This window comes from Emys orbicularis, chromosome 2, assembly GCF_028017835.1.
Source record: "Emys orbicularis isolate rEmyOrb1 chromosome 2, rEmyOrb1.hap1, whole genome shotgun sequence".
NCBI lineage: Eukaryota > Metazoa > Chordata > Testudines > Emydidae > Emys > Emys orbicularis.
Window position 1 is genome coordinate 13,283,442 of NC_088684.1, and position 23,814 is coordinate 13,307,255.

Here is a 23,814-nt window from a genome sequence, read left to right on the forward strand (position 1 = left end):
GCACTAGTTGCTGTGAGAGGCTGGGGCATTCTCAGTACAGGTGGACTCTGGAGAATTTAGCTCTCAATCTCTAACATGTATGAATTGACATTTTTCTGAAGCTCATATCGTGACCAAATTTGGGAGGAGTTTCACAGAGACAGCAAACATCACTTCCCTGATGTTGGGGTGACCGCGTTGCCAAATTTCAATTCTCTGCACCAAAGCATGGAGATGTTAGAGCTTCTCAACACAACAACTATATGAATGATTTAACATGGGCAAAACAATGTGTTTCCCAACACTTGTTTTTGGACATGATTGAACAATTTTAGCTGACAGTCTCCCAAAACACTCAGCCTCAGGCAGCCGCTCAGTATGTACAATTTCAACTCAAACAGCATAAGTTTGGTGATATTACAAGCCACTGAAACCTGGATCTTATCATCAAAAGTGCAGGCAACCTTAATTAAAGGTGGCCAGCTATAATAAAATGACCATCCACTGAGAAACTATAGGATAAAATGAATGACACCCCCCCCACACACACACACACACAAAAAACTTGACCCACACGTCTCTGACCGGACTGCTCCCTCATGCACTGATGATCTTCCCTTCAGTGTCCTGAGGGCTTTGCCATACTCAGATTGGCCACTTTTCCCACACCTTGTTTCACCCTTGTTGTTGCCTGGGGTCTCTCATGGTCTTCCCCTACCTCCAGAAGTCCCGGGACCTCACACAGCTTCTTCCCTGGCCATGTACCTCAGTCCCTTCCATTCATGTTTTGATGTAGCAGCTTGGTTACTGTAGTTTAACCACTAAACTGGCATGCCTATACGCCAATTCTCCATCACCTCCACCCAAATTAATGTGAATGGCTAGCCAACTACAAAAGCAGTTTCTCCTCCCTTGGTGTTCACACCTCAACCGCTAGAAGAGGGCCTCACCCTCCCTGATTGAACTAACCTCGTTATCTCCAGACTGATTCTTGCCTGCATATTTATACCTGCTTCTGGAAATTTCCATTATATGCGTATGACGAAGTGGGCATTCACCCACGAAAGCTTATGCTCCAATACATCTGTTAGTCTTTAAGGTGCCACAGGACTCTTTGTTGCTTTTTACAGATCCAGACTAACATGGCTACCCCACTGATACACTTGCATCAGATACATTTATGTTCATGTATGTGGTTGCTTTAATACAGCATTGTTCTTTGTGGCTTCGGTCGTTAGGAATCCTGGCCCCAATCAGCTCAAGAGCTGACATGTTTTTTGAGGGCATAATCTTTTTATGTGATAGTGACCAAAGGAAAGTGTGACTCAGATGTGACATGGCACACACTTCTTAGGAAGAAAATGCTCAACTTGCAATTCAAAAAATGAGTGTTTAGGGTTTGCCAGCATGATTCCAAAAGAGAAGACAGCATCAGATAATTTCCAGGAATTTCTAATGGATGGATTCTCCTTGCCATAGTTCACAACCTCTTTTATTAGAGATGGACCCAATCCTTGATACAAACCTCCTTAAAGTCCAAGGAAGTTCAGATCCAGAGCTGAACTTTAGGGCCATTTGTGTAATAACTGTTGGTCCAAACTTCCTCAGACTTTAGGCAAGGTCAGATCCAAATCTGGACTCGGTTGCATGGGTCAGAACCATATCTAGACCATCTTTACTTACCAATGCCTTTATTAATTATTATGATTATTTATTATTAAATCCAATAGATACTTGTGCTACTGCATATTACTTAACAGCCCTCTATGCCAGTCTGGTAGGACATCTACAGTCTTAGTGCCTTAGGTGTTCCTCTGTGTACTCTCACCAAAGGTGGTCTCTGGTGTGAGGGAAGAGAAATGGCTACACATTATTGGCTCCTTGACATGTGCCACAGAAACTTAGCAGTCCTGGTGTTATTTGCATTATCCCATAACTGTGATGTCTGGACTGATTTTATGTACTCGTACTAACAAAAGTGCAAGGATGATGATCACAAGATGAAAGGATCATGCACGGAACATGCAAGAATGTTAAAAATAGGCTCCATCCTTGAATGTTTTTTGCATGAAACCCTAAATTCTTGATCCTTGTATGTTCTATGTCACCCACATGTGACCCCTTCACTTTTGCCAGGTAGGTTAGCTCACACTTGTGAAACCACCATGAAAACATACCAGTGATAATACAAAACCTGCTCACTCGCTTTTTCCAGGATGACTCAAAAATAATATTTTCCTTGCCTGACAAAAAACAATTATTCACCAGGGTGAGTGGGTGAATAGAATTCTGAATGGTTTGAGCAGAACAAGTGCAAAAGAACTATTTCTCCAACACTGGGAACAAGTAGGGATGGCCTACGAAGTGCAAAAAAGGAATTTATTTGACGACCTGACAGCTTCCAACTTTGATCTTAAAGTGACCAGAAATCAGCTAGGCAAAATGGTAATTGCTATGTCCTTTCTAGGGAGAGGGGGAAAGAACCAGAATAGGATAAACAGTTTAACCTTTTAGTTAAGATGAAGGTTGTCCCCAAGAGGTGCTAAACTTCTTCCCTTGTCATCATCCATCCATTTATGATGAAAGAAGGGAGGGTGGCAGGGTGGGCTTTTAAGTCACTGAGTATCATGGATGAGTGTTTCTGTGCAGCTTCAGTTGTATAGGAAAGTGATGTAGCATCCTCAATTTATAGTGCTAGCTATAGAAAGAGATGTGAAATCCTCTTTCAAGCCTGTCACCTTAATTATAAGCTTTTGGAGGCTTTTCAGATAATAGCTCCCATTTCTTTCATACTAAATCATTGAGTATGAGAAAGCTGCATCGGTTTTCAAAGGCCCAAGACAAATAAAGCTTTGACTTTCCCTTCAGAAGCTTTGACTCTGTAAACAGAAACATGTTCAAATGAGGGACTCATTGTGATTACATATATTGTTACATATACTGTAGGTTTTCACTTGTAGGGGAGGGGAAAAACCCCTCACACCTCCACAGAGTTTCACTTTTTGTAAACCGAGAATGATAATGCTTCATTTTGTGTACCATTCTTTTCTCTTAGAGTTATTTTACTAGTTTTCCTTGTCATAAAGCTCAGAGATTTTTTATTATTCACTGCTAGGTATTCAGTTTACTGAATTTCTGAAAACCTTCACTTCAGAGATGATGAATATATTAGCTACGCCAGCCCACTTCCCCATTGTTCTGACTGAGGTTCAGGAGACTTGGTTTAATGGTTTGATTGGTTATTAAATAAGTGTTTAAAGTTAAGCATGTGCAAATGCCTTTCCTGAATGGATGTGCTTTCCTGAACTGGACTAAAAATAGACACAGCCCCTTCCTAGGGACCTAATTTAAGACCCAGATCCTGCAACTTGTAGTGCAGGACAGATTTCTGCACCTGCAATAACCCTCATTGAAACTAATGAGGCTGCCACCTGCTTACGTGATAAGCATGATAGAATTGGGGCCCATTCATAAATTCATGTATCAATGAATCGATTTTAAGGCCAAAAGGGACCATTATGATTATTTAGCGTGATTTAAAGTGATGGAGACTCTGCCACATTGCTAGGGAAGTTGTTTCAACAGTTAATTATCCTCACTGTGAAAAATTCGCACCTGATTTCTAGTCTGAAATCATCTTACATCAGTTTCCTGCCACTGGATCTTGTTATGCCTTTTGTCTGCTGGATTAAAGAGCCCTCTGCTATCAGAAATCATTTCCTCGTGTAGATATTTATAGACTATGATCAAGTCATCTCTTAACCTCTACCTGGATAAACTGAATAGATTGAGCTTCTGTAGTCTTCCCTGTAAGGCAGCAGAGAGTCCTGTGGCACCTTTAAGACTAACAGAAGTATTGGGAGCATAAGCTTTCGTGGGTAAGAACCTCAATTCTTCAGATGCAAGAAGTGAGGTTCTTACCCACGAAAGCTTATGCTCCCAATACTTCTGTTAGTCTTAAAGGTGCCACAGGACCCTCTGTTGCTTTTTACAGATTCAGACTAACACGGCTACCCCTCTGATACCTGTAAGGCAGATTTCCCAGATCTGGAATCATTCTTGTAACTCTTTTCTGAAGGCAGAAACGGGGCTGTGGGTGGGTGGCACAAGTGTGATAGTCAATGGGAACACACGGCTATATCATACTTTGTAGGGTTTTTTTTTAAATAAGATAGGCAAAATAAAGCTAATGATAAATCATTAATAAGCCACCTACTTAGTCATTGTCTTTAGACAGTTTACTAAGGCATCATGGAAGAGATTTGGAGGAGGACAGAATAATGACTGTGAAAACAGACTTGGGAAAGGCATTTCAGGAACAAGGGCCAGGAAGAAAGAAGGAGCAAAGGTGGTGATGGGTTTAGTGGGCAAAAAAGGCTGTCATCCTTTGGTCTTGTCTCCACTTAACGGGGGATTGACGCTGCGGCGATCGATCCACTGGGGGTTGATTTAGCGAGTCTAGTGAAGACCGGCTAAATCGACTGCCGATCGCTCTCCCGTCGACTCCGTACTCCACCGGAACAAGAAACGTAAGGTAAGTCAATGGGAGAATTTCTTCTGTTGACCCAGCGTGGTGTAGATACCGCGATAAATCAACCTCAGGTATGTCAACTCCAGCTACCTTATTAACATAGCTGGAGTTGCGTAACTTAGGTCGACTTAACTCCGTATTGTAGACCTGCCCTTAGTGAGCAGAAAGGTTAGGAAACAATGCAGTGAGACAAGAGATCAGATAAGCAGAAGGGAGCTAAACTGTGAAAAGTCTGCATGATGGAAAGGGCCAGAAGTTTGTGTCTGATCTATCTGATAACCAACATGGTCTAGTGGGTAGGGCACTGGATGGAGGCCATGGAATTATTCTTGGCTGTGTCACTGACCTGCTGTATGACATTAGGCTAGTCCAATCACCTCTGTGGGTTAGCTTCACAAAGGGATGTAGGTAACATAATGCAAAGCATTACCATGCCTAACTTTTAGGTACCTAGAAAATCACTGATGGAAAGTCTGCACTGCAAAAAGACCTGCAAAAGTGAATCTTACAGCCTGGATCAACTGATTCGGGCTTGCGAGGCTCAGGCTATGGGGCTCAAAATAGCCATGTAGATTTTCCTGCTTGGGCTGAAGCTTGGGGTCTGAGACCGCACCCCTTACTGGGTTTCAGAGTCAGAGAAGGAAAGTCTGCACTGCTCCTTTTAGCCCTATAGAGCAAGCCCAAGTGAGTTGACCCAGGCTCTGAGACTCCCTGCTGTGGGGTTTTGTTTGTTTATTTTTTGCAGTGTAGAAATACATGGGACTCACCAAGCCTGAGTTCAGTGCCTTGGCTCCCTATACAATGAATGGGGAGAGATAGACGCCTGAGACAGTGATTCACACTAGGAAGCTCCTTGCCTAAACCAGCCAATGGGAGATGCTAAGCCGATGTTGCCTGATCTTTAGATCAGTGGTTCTCAAACTAGGGCCGCCGCTTGTTCAGGAAAAGCCCCTGGTGGGCAAGGCCGGTTTGTTTACCTGCTGCGTCCGCAGGTTCGGCCGATCGTGGCTCCCACTGGCCGCGGTTCGCTGCTCCAAGCCAATGGGGGCTGCGGGAAGTGGTGTGGGCCAAGGGACGTGCTGGCCGCCCTTCCTGCAGCCCCCATTTGCCTGGAACGGTGAACCGCAGTCAGTGGGAACCGCGATCGGCCGAACCTGTGGATGCGGCAGGTAAACAAACTGGCCCGGCACGCCAGGGGCTTTCCCTGAACAAGTGGCGGACCGGCTTTGAGAACCACTGCTTTAGATTATGTATTAATTATATTGATTACTTAAGAATCCCCAGTTATCACTTTGAGGGTTGTCAGGTTCTTTCCCCAAGATTAGGCCCAGTATTATTCAAATGATTATATAGTTGGGAACCCTGATGTGCACAATTGCAACACTTACACTATAGGAACTCTTTTATATTTATAAATATAGTTTATTAATACATTTAGCACAGTCACAAACACCCCAACTCAGTCAGATAGCTAGAGACAGGGCCGGCTCCAGGCACCAGGCAACCAAGCTGGTGCTTGGGGCGGCACCTGGAGGGGGGCGGCGCGGCGCTCGGGCCGCCAGGGAGAGCGGGTCCACAGCTGGGCTCGCCGCCCTCCCCCCCGCGCTCTGGCCGCCCTCCCCCCCGGCTGCCGGGGGGAGAGCCGAGCCCCAGGCGGGGCTCGCCGCCCTCTCGCCGCCCTGCTCCCGGCGCTCTGGCCGCCGGGGGGAGAGCCGAGCCCCCGCCGGGGCTCGCCGCCCTGCCCCCGCCGGGGCTCGCCGCCCTGCCCCCGGCGCTCTGGCCGCCGGGGGGGGGGGGGGGGGGGCAGACGAGCCCCCGCCGGCGCTCGCCGCCCTCCTCCCAGGGCTTCGGCCGCCCTCCCCTCCGCGAGCGGGAGGGGGAGGCGCGGGGCTCCCCGGCAGCAGCAGGGATTCGGCCCCCGCCCCCGCGCTGCCCACTGGGCCCCTGCCCGCTCCGCCTGGACCCACCACGCTGCCCCACGGGCTGCAGGGCTGGAGCAGCCTCTGGGCTGCGCTCCCGGCCCCAGTGTGCAGCGGCCCGGGCAGAAGCCCTCTGGTGCGGGGGGAGAGCGGAGCCCCGCCGGGGCTCGCCACCCTCGCCCCGGGGCTCCGGCCGCCCTCCCCCCGGCGGGAGAGCGGAGCCCCCGCCGGGGCTCGCCGCCCTCCTCCCAGGGCTCCGGCCGCCCTCCCCCCCGCGCCCTGCCCCCGGCCGCCGGGGGGAGAGCGGAGCCCCCGCCGGGGCTCGCCACCCTCGCCCCGGGGCTCCGGCCGCCCTCCCCCCGGCGGGAGAGCGGAGCCCCCGCCGGGGCTCGCCGCCCTCCTCCCAGGGCTCCGGCTGCCCTCCCCCCCGCGCCCTGCCCCCGGCCGCCGGGGGGAGAGCGGAGCCCCCGCCGGGGCTCGCCACCCTCGCCCCGGGGCTCCGGCCGCCCTCCCCCCGGCGGGAGAGCAGAGCCCCCGCCGGGGCTCGCCGCCCCCCCCCCCGCCCCCCAGGCTCCGCCCCCCCCCGCAGGGGGGGGGGGGCGGCCGGAGGCTTTTTTGCCTGGGGCGGCAAAAAAGCCAGAGCCGGCCCTGGCTAGAGATACTACAGAATGTACATTTGCACACCCATATACTCACACCATCCCTTGTAGAACAACTTGAAATGTTAGCCATCATCTTCCTTGTCACCATCACCTTCCCCATCATCACCAGTGGCCATCATTCTGGCATCTCCCAAGGTCTGCATCTCTCTCTCCTATTGCCCTTAGGCTGTGATGCCACTTTTATAATATGTTACACTGACGCCGTTATGTTTGATGCATATTCAGTAGGGGATTTTCCCCTTCTCCTTATTTGTATTTCCTCACTTTACTAATGTTGGAGTGTCTTTTTTCCTCTAGGTTAGTATATTAATGATCTCAACTTATTATATACGTCCATTCATTACCATGGCCCTTTTGTGGTTAGGTATCACATTTGTTATTTTTGTCCTAACTGGTTATTTTGGTTCTTTCCAAGTTCTAAGTTGTGGTGTACCTGTTAAGTTTAAAAGGGTATGAACTTAGGAAAGCCCCTATGCCAACCTGCTTTAACACATCCTCTATGTTAAAGGTCGCAGCCATATACGGACCTTATGCTTTAGCTCATCACCATCTATCTAGGTGAAAGGTCCCAAACATATGTATGCTAACTTTGCCTTAGCTCAACATACAGGATGTGGCCTCCAGGTCCCTTGTGTTACAGCCAAAATATACTCTAATATAGATCTATAAACCTATTATAATAAAACAAATAATCAAACCCATAAGAAAATAAGAAATTTATAAGAAAAAAATATATATATATGGGATGTATCTCATGTACCTGTTTTGTACGTCAGTTTGTTACCAGGACACTTCTGTGGTTGAATTATTTACCTGTGGCCAGAACTTCCCCTTATATTCTATTTTCAGCTCCCCAAATACTTGGGATTTTCTGATGGGCCGTTTATCTGTGCAAAGTTTATCTGTTCAAAGATCATAGGTCTCAAGCCTTATGCTAACTTGCTGAAGCTAATGTCTTACAGGATACAGGCCTGTAGGTTTCTTGAATTACTGCTGAATATAATGCAAAGCAGAATATAATGCAAAGCAGTGAATATAATAAAGGCAAGCTAGCCACTGGGCTACACCAAGGATGCATGCTAAGTCCCACCCCTCTCTCAGACATAGGCCTCTAAGTCCATCCTGGAGGAAGGCACCTCCCTCTGCTTGGGATTCTCAGCTGCAAACCCTCTCTTGGAGTTAGGCACTTATGCCATTTTGGCAAGAAGCCTGGAGAAGGGGGACCCTCCCTCCTAACTTTTAGCCCTGTGGTTGGGGTACTCATCTGGTTCAAGTCCCGCCTCCACCTGAGAGGGAGAAGAGATTTAAACAGGGATCTAGCCCCTCTCAGGACCATGCTGTAACCGCTTTGCTAGGGGATATTGTGACAGGGGGCTTCAGAGAGAGAGAGAGAGAGAGAGAGAGTGTACAAGCATAAGAATGACTCTGACTCTGTAGCCTTATGGTTAGAGCCCTCTCATGGAAGACCCAGGATCCAGTCACTGTGCTTCAATTACTCTTTATTTATCCAAAGTGGAACAGCTTCAACAGGAGGGAGACCACCCCTGCCCCGCACCCCTGCCCCAGCCCAATCAGCCTATTCCATAGTCCAGCAGTTAAGGGACTTATCTAAGAGGTGGTCAACCCCAGTTCAAATCTCTTCTCTCCTCTGAGAGGATGAACCAGGGGTCTCAAACATCCCAGGTGAGCACTCTCCCTACAGGACTAACATTAGGTTTGCCAACTTTCTAATCCCACAAAACCAAACATCCTAGCCCTACCCCTTCCCCGAGGCCCTGCCCCCCACTCACGACATTCCCCCTCCCTCGGTGGCTAACTCACTTTCACTGGGCTGGGGCAGGGGGTTGGGGTGTAGGATGATGAGGGCTCTAACTGGGAATGAGGGATCTGGGGTGGGGCCAGAAATGAGGGGGTCAGGGTACGGGAGGGGGCTCCAGGCGGGCAGGGCCGCCTGGGGGGGGGGGGCAAGTGGGGCAATTTGCCCCGGGCCCCACAGGGGCCCACACGAGAGTTTTTCGGGGCCCCTGAAGTGGGGTCCTTCACTCGCTCCGGGGGCCCCAGAAAACTCTCGCAGGGCCCGGGCCCCCGGAGATTCTTCCGCTCGGGGTCTTCGGCGGCAGTTTGGCGGCGGGGGGTCCTTCCGCCCTGGGACCTGCCGCCGAAGTGCCGGGTCTTTGGCAGCAATTCAGCGGCGGGGGCCCCCTGCCGCCGAAGACCCCAGGCCCCCTGAATCCTCTGGGCGACCCTGGGCAGGGGTTGGGGTGAGGGAGTGGGTGACGGCTTTGGCTGGGGGTGCGGGCTCTGGGATGGGGCTGAGGATGAGTGGCCAGGGTGTGGGAGGGGACTGTGGGTTGAGGCAGAGGGTTGGGGTGCAGGGGGTGGGTTGATGGGTCTGTCTGGGGGTGCGGGCTCTGGAGTGGGGCCGGGATGAGGGGTTTTGGATGTAGGAGGGGACTCCAGGCTGCGGGGTGGGGCAGAGTGGTTCAGGGTATGGGAGGGGGCCCTGGGATGGGGCAGGGGGTTGGGGTATCGGAGGAGGTGAGGGTTCCATCTGGGAGTGCAGGCTCTGGGGTGGGGCTGGGAATGAGGGGTTTGGGGTGCAGGAGGGGGCTCCGGGTTTGGGGGGGAGGACTCAGGGCTGGGGCAGGGGGTTGGGACTCGGGGTTTGGGCGTGGGCTTACTTCCGGCGGCTCCCGGTCAGTGGCACAGCGGGGGTGCTAAGGCAGGCTTTCTGCCTGTCCTGGCACTGCGGACCGCGCTGCACCCCAGAAGCGGCCAGCAGCAGGTCTGGCTCCTAGGCAAAGGTGCGGCAGGCAGTTCTGCTCTCAGCGCTACTCTCGCCTTCCGGCACCGCCCCCACAGCTCCCATTGTCCATGGTTCCCTGCCAATGGGAGTGCAGAGCCGGTGCTTGGTGCGGGGGCAGCGCACGGAGCCCCATGTCCCCCCTGCCTAGGAGCCAGACCTGCTGCTGGCCGCTTCTGGGGCAAAGCGTGGTGCCAGGACAAGTAGGGACTAGCTTGCCTTAGCCCTGCAGCACAGCCAACGACTTTTAACAGCCCGGTCAGCAGTGCTGACTGGAGCTGCCAGGGTCTCTTTTCGACCGGGTGTTCCAGTCGAAAACTGGACACCTGGTCACCCTAATATCCCAGCTGGTTTTGGTATAAGCTTGCCTATAGGGGCCCGATCTGGTGGGCAAGCTCTGCACACACTTACTGGCTTGGGCCCCAGAGGTGAATTCAGGGGAGGAATGACTATTGTGGATTTCTCTGGGGCTTAGGTGTCTGACACCTAGAAGGGGCTGCACTGTGTATGCCAAGAGGCAGAAATATAGGAACCTAGGAAACTTTTTCTGCACAAATGTAGGTGCTAAGCGAATGTAGGCACCTACAGAGTTATGGGGCAGCTGAACAGGGGCTTTGTGAATCCCAATGTGGCCTGATTCTGGGATTTAGGTGCCTAAAGTGGCAGATAGGCACCTAAGTTCTTTCGGGAAACTTGCCCTTTGTGCCTCTGGTTTTGTTCTTATCCTTTGGGGGGAGGGATAGCTCAGTGGTTTGAGCATTGGCCTGCTAAACGCAGGGTTGTGAGTTCAATCCTTGAGGGGGCCACTTAGGGATCTACATCAAAATCAGTACTTGGTCCTGCTAGTGAAGGCAGGGGGCTGGACTTGATAATAATAAATTATAATTAATGGAGATATCCTATCTCCTAGAAGTGGAAGGGACCTTGATAGGTCATTGAGTCCAGCCCCCTGCCTTCACTAGCAGGACCAAGTGCTGATTTTGCCCCGGATCCCTAAGTGGCCCCCTCACAGATTGAACTCACAACCCTGGGTTTAGCAGGCCAATGCTCAAACCACTGAGCTATCCCTCCCCCAAGGTCCCTTTCAAGGTCCCTTCCAGTTCTAGGAGATGGGATATCTCCATTATTATTATTATTATTTTTTTTTTGGTCAGCCTTTTCTGTCTAGATTGTAAGCTCCTCAGGACAGGGATTGTTTCTTCCTCTCTGTTTGTACAGTACCTGGCACGGCAGGGTCCTGATCTCAGTTGGTGACTCTACTCACTACTGTAATACAAAGAAACAATAATAATACAAATATGCATTTATATCTTGCTCATCACTATGGTATCCTTTCAGGCCTTACTCCGCATCTAGTTTCTAGTTGGCAGCCACGCAGCTGTTTATTATTATTATTGATCTGTTTTACAATAGCACTTAGGAGCCGTACTCAGGAACCTGCGTCCCACTGTATTTTCAATATTGCAAGTATATAATAGGATTGCTTGCTCTATTTCATGGTCTAGCTGGGGATTCTAAGGCTGCTACAAATGCTTTGTTTTAATCATTTCAGTTTAGCTGTCTGGGTAGTTTTCTAGCTCCGTGTTAACAGTCGGTTGATTTTCCTGTTGGTGGGCATTTTGGTAGACTCCCAGAAAAGATGGTTTAATGAGAATTTTACTGGATACCTTCTTTCACCTTCACCTTCAATTTCTGTTTTTTGTTTTTTTTCCAGTTGAATTATTTACAGACCCTTTTGGAAAATGCTGAGCTGGTGTTTCCTTGCTCATATTCCATTCATAACGTTTGGCTTTTGTAAACTGGAGTTTACATTCATTCATTCATTCATTCATCTGTTCCTCTCATTATTTGTCTGTGTTCACCCCTTGGACTCTTCCAAGTCTGTGTTCTCCCTTCCCTTAATTCCTGTGCTGAAAGCCATTACCTTGCTGCCCAGGGCTTGGCAGGCTCCGGTATTTCCTTTCTGATTTGCAGATTTGCCATTTTACCCAGCAGAGTTAGCAGTCTGGGCATATTTTCTTTCTCCTCCTCCACTGTGGTTGCAGACCTCACTGGGTCTGCCTGTGAAGCTGGGGAGTTCTGGGAGTGTAAGAGACTTATTCCTGATTGGGTCCCAAAATAGACATAACTCATATGTGAATACTACATAAGTAGCTTGTGTTTTGCATATTGGCATTATATAAGATCACACACTATGTCACTGGCCCACATTCAAATCTGTGCTGAGATGCACTTGGGGTTGTAGTGGAGGAGGCATGAGGGAGAAAGTTTTAGCTCCCTAATTCTCGTGGTGCACGAATGCCAGCCCCACCTCCCTGACGTTGGCATTTCCTAACTTTTGAGTGCTCAGCTTTGCAACCTGAATAATGCTCTTTAAGCAAGAATTTTTCTTTTGATTTGGTTTGGGTTTTCTGGTAATATGTACGCCCTATTGCCAGAAGCTTCCATAGGGGAAAGAGCTCTCTACTCCCTCTATTGGTGAAAAGGAAAAAGTGCTGCCCTAGAGAACTTAATTTGCATAGGCTACGGTCCAACAATTCCTCTAGTGATACTTGGGGAGTCAACATCACTTGAACTCGGATTTTCTGGGACAGTGGGCTCCCAGGGAGGCTCACACAGGGTAAAGAAGTTTGATCTTTTCGTGAAAAGTTGATTTCCAAGGAGCCAGGTTTCTGTTCAAGGTTCTTCAGTGCTCTTGGCTCTCTCTTTTCTGGTAAGAAACAATGCAGATTGAGGACTTTGCTCTGAGGACCATCAAAGAAGACAACAGCAGAGATGAGTGGACTCCAGTGAGCCTGCCCATCCAGTTGAACAAACCTGACTCCCTGAGATAAGTTAGGATCTGGTGGCTCCAGGTGGGACTGGACACAGACCTGAAAAGAGACACTTGGACTACTGCTATTCGCTGGTCTTGACCAGGAGTGGGGTTTCGTGGATAGAGGAGGTGGTACAGCCAAAAGCATATCAGCTGTGGGATATTCTCACCGATGAGTGGGAAAGGAATTAGAGAGACTATTGCCAATGTTACCAGAAGGGGGAGTTTTTTCTCTCTTTATTTGTGTGTGTATATATATATATATTATGTTGCTGTGTTTTCTGAAGTTTATGACTGTCTCTTCCCCTAATAACGATTCCCCTGTTTGGACACCATCTCGGAGCACTTGCGAGTGGAAGTTTTGCCTGTTACATGTACCCAGGCAGGGTGAATTTAGTTTTCTCAGGTTTCCATGTGAGGGCTCAAGTCAGTTTAATTATTTACCAAGAAGGACCCTAGATATTTTGAACCGAGAGCACAAGCAGCAAACGGGGGAATTTGTGCGGTGGAGTTCTCCCAGTGAAGGAGGAGCAACTATGTGACCCTTGGGGTGAATTTGTTGCCTGTTAGGTTGAGGCCGTGTGCCTGCTTGATTGAAGTTCATAGTGTGATCTGATTGGGAGGCTGAGCATAGTGGCCTGCTAGGCAAGGCTGAGAGATTCCTAATGAAGTTCTGGCCTGTCATCCTTTGACCCCTAATCCCTTTAGGATCCCTTGACAAGGGAGCAGGGCTAACTCAGGGAGAACGGGGGTTTAAAAATCCAGCTCCTAAGCAGTCAGGGGAGCTAGTGAACAGGGGAATTTTGCGAGGGAATTTAGAGGAGCACGAAAGCCAGATACACATAACAAACATATTCTAAACCTAGGCTAATAAACTGCCCCCTCCCAAAAAACCCCCCTACAAGTGTAAAAATAATGCAGAAAGAAGTCCATCAGCAGAGTGAGGGGTATCCAGTTTATTGCACTAAATGCAGCATATATGATTACCTACCTGGAGGGCATATAGCATATATGTGCATTCGGTGAAGCAGCTCATGGCCCTCAGAGACCGAGTACAAAGTCTTGAAACCAGAGTGACTAAACTGGAGGAGCTAAAGGAGAAAGAGAGGTGCCTAGATGAGACCTTCCAGGGCAGCAGAGCGGTCCCACCCCCAGCCTGACAGCCTCTGTGCTGTTGAGGAGGACTGAAGTCTCAGGGAAGGAGAACATCAAACTGGAGTGGAGGGAAATGATCCCATAGTTGGAACCCTCCTTCCAGAGGATGTCATGTTATCCTCTCACACTGAGCCCAACTCTCCAGGGGAGGTGATCCCAGTTATTAGGAACAGACAGGTAATAGTAATATGGGATTTGATTAGAAATATAGATAGTTGGGTTTGTGATGACTGACAGAACTGCATGGTGAATTGTCTGCTGGCTGCAGATCTCAAGACATCTAGACAGACGTTTCTGCAGTGCTGGGGAGGAGCCGAGTGGTCGGGGTGCATGTAGGTGTCAATGACATAGAGAAAGGTAGGAGAGAGGTCCTGCAGGCCAAATTTTGGCTGCTAAGTAAGAGATTAAAGTCCAGGATTTCCATAGTAGCATTTTCTGAAATAGACTCATAGACTCATAGACTTTAAGGTCAGAAGGGACCAATATGGTCATCTAGTCTGACCTCCCGCATGATGCAGGCCACAAAAGCTGACCCACCCACAACAGAATCTTCCAGCCTGCGACCCCTGCCCTATGCTGCGGAGGAAGGCGAAAAACCTCCAGGGCCTCTGCCAATCTACCCTGGAGGAAAATTCCTTCCCGACCCCAAATATGGCGATCAGCAGAACCCCGAGCATACAGGCAAGATTCTACAGCCGGACCCTCATTTTACCCGTGATGGCCCGTTAATGCCTAATTGACTAAAATCACATTATCCCATCAAACCATTCCCTCCATAAACTTATCAAGCCTAATCTTGAAGCCAGAGAGGTCCTTCGCCCCCACCGTTTCCCTCGGAAGGCTGTTCCAAAATTTTACCCCTCTGACGGTTAGAAACCTTCGTCTAATTTCAAGCCTAAACTTCCCCACGGCCAGTTTATATCCATTCGTTCTCGTATCCACATTACTACTAAGCTGAAATAATTCCTCTCCCTCCTTGGTATTAATCCCTCTGATATATTTAAAGAGAGCAATCATATCCCCCCTCAGCCTTCTTTTGGTTAGGCTAAACAAACCGAGCTCCTCGAGTCTCCTTTCATAGGAAAGGTTTTCCATTCCTCGGATCATCCTAGTGGCCCTTCTCTGTACCCGTTCCAGTTTGAGTTCATCCTTTTTAAACATAGGAGACCAGAACTGCACACAGTACTCCAAATGAGGTCTCACCAGCGCCTTGTATAACGGAAGCAGCACCTCCCTGTCCCTACTAGAAATACCTCGCCTAACGCATCCCAAGATCGCATTAGCTTTTTTCACAGCCACGTCACATTGCCGACTCATAGTCATCCTGCGATCAACCAGGACTCCGAGGTCCTTCTCCTCCTCCGTCACTTCCAACCTATGCGTCCCTAACTTATAACTAAAATTCTTGTTAGTCATCCCTAAATGCATCACCTTACACTTCCCACTATTAAATCTCATCCTATTATTGTTACTCCAATTTACAAGGTCATCCAAGTCTCCCTGCAAAATATCCCGATCCTTCTCCGAATTGGCAATACCTCCCAACTTTGTGTCATCCGCAAACTTTATCAGCCCACTCCTACATTCGGTTCCGAGGTCAGTAACGAATAGATTAAATAAAATCGGACCCAAAACCGAACCTTGAGGAACCCCACTGGTGACCTCCCTCCAACCCGACAGTTCCCCTTTCAGTACTACCCGCTGTAGTCTCCCCTTTAACCAGTTCTTTATCCACCTCTGGATTTTCATATCGATCCCCATCTTTTCTAATTTAACCAGTAATTCCTCGTGCGGCACAGTATCAAACGCTTTACTAAAATCTAGGTAAATTAGATCCACCGCATTTCCTTTATCTAGAAGGTCTGTTACTTTCTCAAAAAAGGAGATCAAGTTGGTTTGGCACGATCTTCCTTTCGTAAACCCATGTTGTAATTTGTCCCAATTGCCATTCACCTCAAGGTCCTTAACTACTTTTTCCTTCAAAATTTTTTCCAAGACCTTGCATACTACAGAAGTTAAACTAACAGGCCTGTAGTTACCCGGGTCACTTTTTATCCCCTTCTTGAAAATAGGGACCACATTAGCTATTTTCCAGTCCATCGGTACCTCCCCCGAGTTTACAGATTTATTAAAAATTATTGCCAAGGGGCTTGCAATTTCTCGCGCCAGCTCCTTCAATATTCTAGGATGAAGATCATCCGGTCCACCTGATTTAGTCCCATTTAGCTGGTCAAGTTTGGCTTCCACCTCTGATACTTTAATGTCAATTGCCCCTCCTTTATTCCCCTCTGTCCCGCTCCCTCTATTCCTAAGCCCTTCATTAGCCTTATTAAACACCGATGCAAAATATTCATTTAGATATTGTGCCATGCTTAGATTGTCCTTAATCTCCACTCCATCTGCAAGCTTCAGTGGCCCCACTTCCTCTTTCTTTGTTTTCTTCCTATTTATATGGCTATAAAACCTCTTACTATTGGTTTTAATTCCCCTCGCGAGGTCCAACTCTACACGGCTTTTGGCCTTTCTCACCGCATCCCTACATGCTCTGACCTCAATAAGGTAGGTTTCTTTGCCGATCTCTCCTCTCTTCCATTCTTTGTACGCTTTCTGTTTTTTCTTAATCGCCCCTTTGAGACGCCCGCTCATCCAGCTGGGTCTAATTCCCCTGCCTACTGACCGTTTCCCCTTTCTCGGGATACAGGCCTCGGACAGCTCGTGCAACTTCAGCTTGAAATAATCCCAGGCCTCATCTGCCTTTAGCTCTCTAAGTATGTTAGCCCAATCCACTTCCTTAAATAGTTGCCTTAATTTATTAAAGTTGGCCTTTTTGAAATCGTAAACCTTAGTCACAGTCATAGTTTTATTTCTGTTAACCCTTCCATTTAGTTTAAACCAAATTAGCTCATGGTCACTCGAGCCAAGGTTGTCCCCTACAACCATTTCCTCAACGAGGTCCTCACTACTCACCAGCACCAAATCTAAAATGGCATCCCCCCTCGTCGGTTCAGCTACTACTTGATGAAGGAATTCATCTGCTAGCACGTCTAGAAACATCTGAGCCCTATTATTGTTACTAGCATTTGTTCCCCAATCTATGTCTGGGAAGTTAAAGTCCCCCATGATCACACAGCTCTTATTAGTTTTTACTTCCTTAAAAACATTAAATAGTTGTCTGTCCGCATCCAGGTTAGATCCCGGCGGTCTATAGCACACCCCAAGCAGTATCTCAGGGGAGGCTCTAGTAGTTCTTTTACCCAGTGTAATTGTTGCCCAGACAGACTCCGTCTTATCCATTCCATCACTTATTATTTCTTTACATTTTAGCTCATTATTGACATACAATGCCACACCCCCACCTTTACCTTTTTTCCGGTCATTCCTAAACAGCACATACCCTTCCATACCTGTACTCCAGTCATGACTACCATTCCACCACATTTCGGTTATTCCTACGATATCAGGTTTCATTTCTTGGACCAGGAGCTCCAATTCCTCCATTTTGTTACCTAGGCTTCTCGCATTGGTGTATAAACATCTTACCGTATGCTGTCTATCCTTTCTCCCATTAGTTATGCACTTTGGTACGGACCCTGTAGTGTCAATCTGCCCCCTCCTTCTTATGTCCAATTCCCTACCCCTACCTATATCTGTGCTTTTCTCCTCGCCCTCTTTTTCAGTGTTGGAATCTGGCGTGGAGATCAACTGGACATCTCCCAACCGTCTCCCCCAAGTTCCTAGTTTAAAGCCCTTCTGATGAGATGAGCCAGCCTCCCTCCCAGAAGTCTATTTCCTTCCCTACTCAGGTGAAGTCCATCCCGCGAGAACAGCTGTCTGTCCCCGAAAGCCTCCCAGTGGCCATACATCCCAAAGCCCTCCTTATAGCACCACTCCCTTAGCCAGCTATTTATCCTCACAATCCTGTCTGCCCTTTGCTGTCCTTCTCTAGGAACAGGCAGAATCCCACTGAAGATAATCTGAGCCTCGACTTCCTTAAGCGTCTTCCCCAGCCTGGCATAATCTCCCTTGATTCTCTCTAGCGAGAACCTAGCCGTGTCATTCGTTCCTACATGAAGGATGATCAAGGGGTTCTTACCCGCTCCTTTTAGGATCCTTTTCAACCGCAGGTCCACATCCCGTATCTTAGCGCCCGGCAGACAGCACACCCTTCTGTTTTCCGGGTCCGCCCTGGTCACAGGCCTGTCTAACCTCCTCAGTAAGGAGTCCCCAATCACATAAACCTGCCTTTGCCTGGGGGCAGCGCAATCTACCAATCTATCCCCTGTTCCCTGCGGCCGTAACTCCTGTCTGTCTCTATTTTCCCTTATAGTCCCCCTATTGCCATCCTGTATCCTCCCGGGGCCAAGTGTTGATGCTACTTCCATCAACTCCTCCCCCCTGTGTATTGGACTAGCTGCCCTTCTTTTCTTCCTCTGCCTCCCACCATCAGGTACCACCTGCTGCGTCCCCTCCTCGTTAGCCAAACACCCAAACCTGTTCCTGAGTTCTATTTCCCCCTCACTAGCCCTCCTTTTCCTTGGCCTGCTTCTCACGGTCACATGCTTCCACTGCTCTTGTTCTCCCCCCGACATTCCCCCCTCACAGACCATAGCCCCCGCTTCCACCTGCACCCCTGAGCATGCCCCTTCAGCCACCCCTTGCCTTTGCTCCATTAGCTGCTCAAACGCCCTTCTAAACTCTACCAGGGTCTCTACCTGCATCTCCAACCCCCGAACCTTTTCCTCTAACAGGGCAAGTAATGCTTCCAGTTCCACACGCAAGGCCACGTAGATAGGCACAACTGCAGGGTCTCAGTGCATGCTTAAGACAATGGTGTAGGAAAAAGGGCTTTAGGTGTATTAGGAACTGAGTAATCTTTTGGGAAAGGAGGAGCCTATACAGAAAAGGATGGGATCCACTTAAACCAAAATGGAATCAAATTGCTGGCGTGTAAAATTAAAACAGTTGTAGAGGAGATTTTAAACAAAGGGCCAGGGGAAAGCCGACAGTTGCAGAGGAGCACGAAGTTCAGGTGGAGACATCGCTTAGAGGAGGATTTATTAACAGATATGTCCTAGTAAAGAGAAGAGGATAGAAGTTGATAAAGTACAGGTAGGAGCTGAAGAGAAACAGTCACACGAAAGAGAGTTCAATTCAATTACATCACATGAAGGCCAACAACCAAATATTGACCAATTTTATAAGTGCTTCTATACAAATGCTACAAGTCTAAATACTAAGATGGGTGAACTTGAATGTCTGGTATTAAATGAGGATATTGACATAACAGGCATCACAGAAACTTGGAGGAATGATGATAATCAATGGGACACAGTAATACCAGGGTAGAAAATATATAGGAATGACACAGTAGGTTGTGCTGGTGGGGGAGTGTCGCTATATATGAAAGAAAGCATAGGGTCAAATATAGTAAAAATTGTAAATGAATCAAACTGTACCATAGAGTCTCTAGAGATAGAAATTCCATGTTTGAATAATAAGAATATAGCAATAGGAATACACTACCGACCACCTGACCAGGATCGTGACAATGATTGTGAAATGCTCAGAGAGGTTACAGGGGCTCTAAAAAAGAAAACTCAATAATAATGGGGGATTTCAACTATCCTCAAATTGATTTGGTACATGTGACCTCAGGAGGCGACACAGATTTAAAAATCTAGACATCATTAATGACTGCTCCTTGGAGCAGCTAGTTCTGGAACCCACAAGAGGAGAGGCAACTTTTAATGGCACACAGGATCTGGTCCAGAAGGTGAATATTGCTGAAGTGCTTGGTAATAGCTACCATGCTGTATTTGAATTTAACATCCTTGTAGGGGGGAAAATGCCAAAGAAACCCTCCACAGCCGCATTTACTTTCAAAAAGGGGGAACTACACAAAAATGAGGATACTGGTTAAAGAAAAATTAAAATTAACAGTCATAAGAGTGACATGAATGCAAGCTGAATAGAAACTTTTTAAAATCACCACAAAAGAGGCTCAGATTAAATGTAGACCCAAAATGTAGGAGAACCAAAAAAATGTCACCACGACTAAACAAAAGAGTAAAAAAGGTTAGGGGCAAAAAGGCATCCTTTAAAAATTGGAAGTCAAATCCTACAGAGGAAAAAAGAAAGGAACATCAACTCTGTCAAGTTAAGTGTAACAGTATGATTAGGCAGCCAAAAAAGAATTTGAAGAGCAACCATCAAAAGACACAAACAATCTAACAACTAAGTACATCAGAAGCAGGAAGCCTGCCAAACAATCAGTGGGGCCAGTGGATGATCGAGTTGCCAAAGGGGCACTCGAGGAAGACAAGGCCTTTGCAGAGAAACTAAATGAATTATTTGCATCGGTCTTCACTGCAGAGGATATGAGGGAGATTCCCACACCTGGGCCATTCTTTTTATGTGACACATCTGAGGAACTATCCCAGACTGAGGTGTTGATAGAGCAAGTTTCAGAATAAATTGATAAATTAAACATTAATAAGTCACCAGAACCAGATGGTATTCACGCAAGAGTTCTGAAGGAACTCAAATATGAAATTGCAGAACTCCTAAGTGGAATAAGTAACCTATTCCTTAAATTAACCTCTGTGCCAGATGACTGGAGGATAGCTAATGTGACACTGATTTTTAAAACAGGAAGCATCTTTGGATTGGGGAGGGATCCTGGCAGAAAGGAATTCAGCCAGTAAAATTGCCAAACCGTGTGTTGAGAGAGACTTTTGCTTTGAAAACACTTAGCCTGTTAAATCAGGTGTTAGTTGTGTTTTACCTTTTATTTCTTTGTAACCAATTGCGACTCTTATGCCTCATTACTTGCAATCACTGAAAATGTACCATTCTGTAGTAAATAAACTTGTTTTATTGTTTTATCTAAATCAGTGTGCTTGGATTGAAGTGTTTGGGAAATTCCATTTGAGATCAAATGATCTTGCATATCATTTTCTATGACTAAAATGATGGATTTTATATAAGCTTGTGTTGTCCAGGAGAGGCCTGGGCAGTACAAGATCCACTTATCTGAGGGAAAGTCTGGGAATGGGAATTTGCTTGTGTTGCTCTGCAGTGTAATTCAAGAGTGGCTGGCCATAGCACTCATACTCTAAGCTGGGAGTAATTTACATGCTGGAGGCTGTGTGTGAGCAGACCAGGAGTGGTTGTTGTCACAGTGAAGCACTGTAAAAGGTCCCCAGGTTGGATAATTGAGAGGACACAGCTGTTCAACAATCCAGATTATATACTGAGTAATGTCACACATAAATGGTGTGGAGAAAGTGAATAAGGAAGTGCTATTTACTGCTTCACATAACATAAGAACCAGGGTCACCTGATGAAATTATTAGGCATCAAGTTTAAAAAAATTAAATGAAATAGTTCTTCATACAACACACAGCCAACCTGTGGAACTCATTGCCAGGGGAAGCTATGAGGGCCAAAAGCATAACTGGATTAAACCAAAGAATTAGTTAAGTTCATGAAGGATAGGTCCATCAATGGCTACTAGCCAGGTTGGTCAGGGATGTAACCCCGTGCTCTGGGTGTCCCTAAGTCTCTGACTGCCAGAAGCTGGCATTGGACAACATAGGGATAGATCACTGAAAAATTGCCCTGTTCTGTTAATTCTGGCCCTGGCCACTGTTAGAAGACAGGCTGCTGGGCTAGATGGACCATTCATCTGACCTAGTAAAGCCATTCTTATGAACCTGACATATATTGCTGCTCTTAACTACCAGACAGAAACGTTACATATATATATATATATATATATATATGAAACACATTGGAATATTCCACAAGGGTCATTAGATGGATGCAGATAGGATTTTTTCTGCTCCTGCAATCATTGAGATGCGTCTATCAGTCCTTTGGGTTGATTTCATTTAGTTTTGTATAGATTTTGATGGCTTTTAATTTTTGGAATGGAAAGGAATCTGGCTTAGGGCAGAAAACTGAGCACCTATACATTATTTGTAATCCTGTAGTTCTACAGCTTCCATCCATGATTGCCTATCTGTTGCACATAGTAAAAGATAGTCCCTGCCCCCAAAGCAATGCAGTCTAAATAGACAAGCCAGACAAACGCTGAGAGAATGGAATCATTATCCCAGCGGGATGCGCAGCGGTGCATGAAGATAAAGTGACTTGCCCGAAGTCAGAAAGGAAGTCTACGGCAGAGATAGTAATTGCACCCAAATCCCGAGTCCCAGTCCGGTGCATAAACAACTAAACCTTTCTTCTTCTCCATGCCTCAGTTTACGTGTGAGTAAGATGTGTGCTATATCACTAGACCCCTGTAACTCACGAGTAAACTGAGACACAAAGAACTCACGTCACATCATACTATAGTGTTACAGCAAGAAGACCAAATGCAGGACTTGCATTCCCCTGCTCCACCCGCCACGCCACACTCCCTCTTGAACAGGGTGTCAGTCTGCAGCTGGTCACCTCCACATTCTATTCCTTCAACATGTTTCTCATCATGAATCTGTGTTTCCTACCACATCCTGGCTGAATGTAGGAGCTATATGTCTGATGACTAGAACTGGCCGGAGGATGGCAATTCCAATATGGAGCAACTAACAATCTCATCCACCTTGCATTTTGCTGTGACACTGGGAGTTCCTTTCCCTCACTTGTGTGGCTCAAAAGCTTGTCTCTCTCACCAACTGAAGTTGGTCCAATAAAAAGATATTACCTCACCCACCTTGTCTTGTTAATATCCTGTGACCGACAACTACACTGCATCCAGCTCTGCAAAACATTTTGCCTTTGATAAAGCAGCATATTTCATCCAAATTTCACTGAGTCGAAAATGTTCCAACTAGCTCTAATGATGACCTTTCACCCCTTGGAAGGTCGGTGCTACATATATATATGTTAGGCTGCTGAACAAATAGAACTCGAGTTCATGTATGCAATCGCAGGCTGAAATATGCAGAGACATCATAAGTACTTATGCAGTTAGCAAAAGCAGAACATCCTTTAAAAATTGGAAGTCAAATCACCACAAAAGAGGCTCAGATTAAATGTAGACCCAAAATGTAGGAGAACCATTCTTTTTCTCAATTCTTTTTCTCAATTCTTTTTCTCAATTCTTCTTGTGACGAATGATACAACTCTATGGCTTGTCGCACATTCACATGCAGGAAGCCAAAGAAGTAAATTAAAAAAACAAGTGAAAGCTCCAGGCACCAGGCTTCAGGCCAATGACACAGATTGCAAAGAAAGAATCACAGCCCCAGCATCACTGTATTTGCCAGCTTTGACATATTGGTTGACAGCGTAATACATTTAGCCCTAATCTATCACATAACCCTGTTGTAATTAAAATCTAGCACATTTTACACAAGGTCACATTTAGTTTTATTGACCACTGTGACGCAGGAAAAAGATTTATGAAGATTGCCTGAAGTGCCTCAGGTGCTAAAGCAAATAGACGTAAAATATTTCCTGTTCGAAATCCCGCTGGGTAATTGTCCTTTTCTTTAGTGATGATTCTGAAGAGAGCTCTCTTTTTTTCTGTTGACTGCAGTATATCAGCCAGAAGATTCTCTGTGCCTTTATCTGCAAGCGTAAGGCTTTTTAAATGGGGACTTTCATGTAAGGATGAGGCAGGATATTAGAGCAAATTTTCCAAACTTCCCATATGAACTTCGTGGTAGTTTTGAGACAAACACATAGGGCAACACATGTGTGATGTGGCTGCTTTGAGTCTTCTGATGCAGTAAGCATGGGTGTGAGCAATCATTCTGTTAGCATGCTAAATGCTCATAGAGTTCATTCCTTCTGATGCAGCTCATCCCACAAACTTGCAGAAGGGGATGGAGTCAGTGTTGGCCGTCCAGCTAGACTGACACTTCTGTGGTGGTTGTATTAGACTCTGGAGAAAACTAAACTTTCATTAAAAAAAAAAATACAACCCCAGTTCTCAGGTTTGT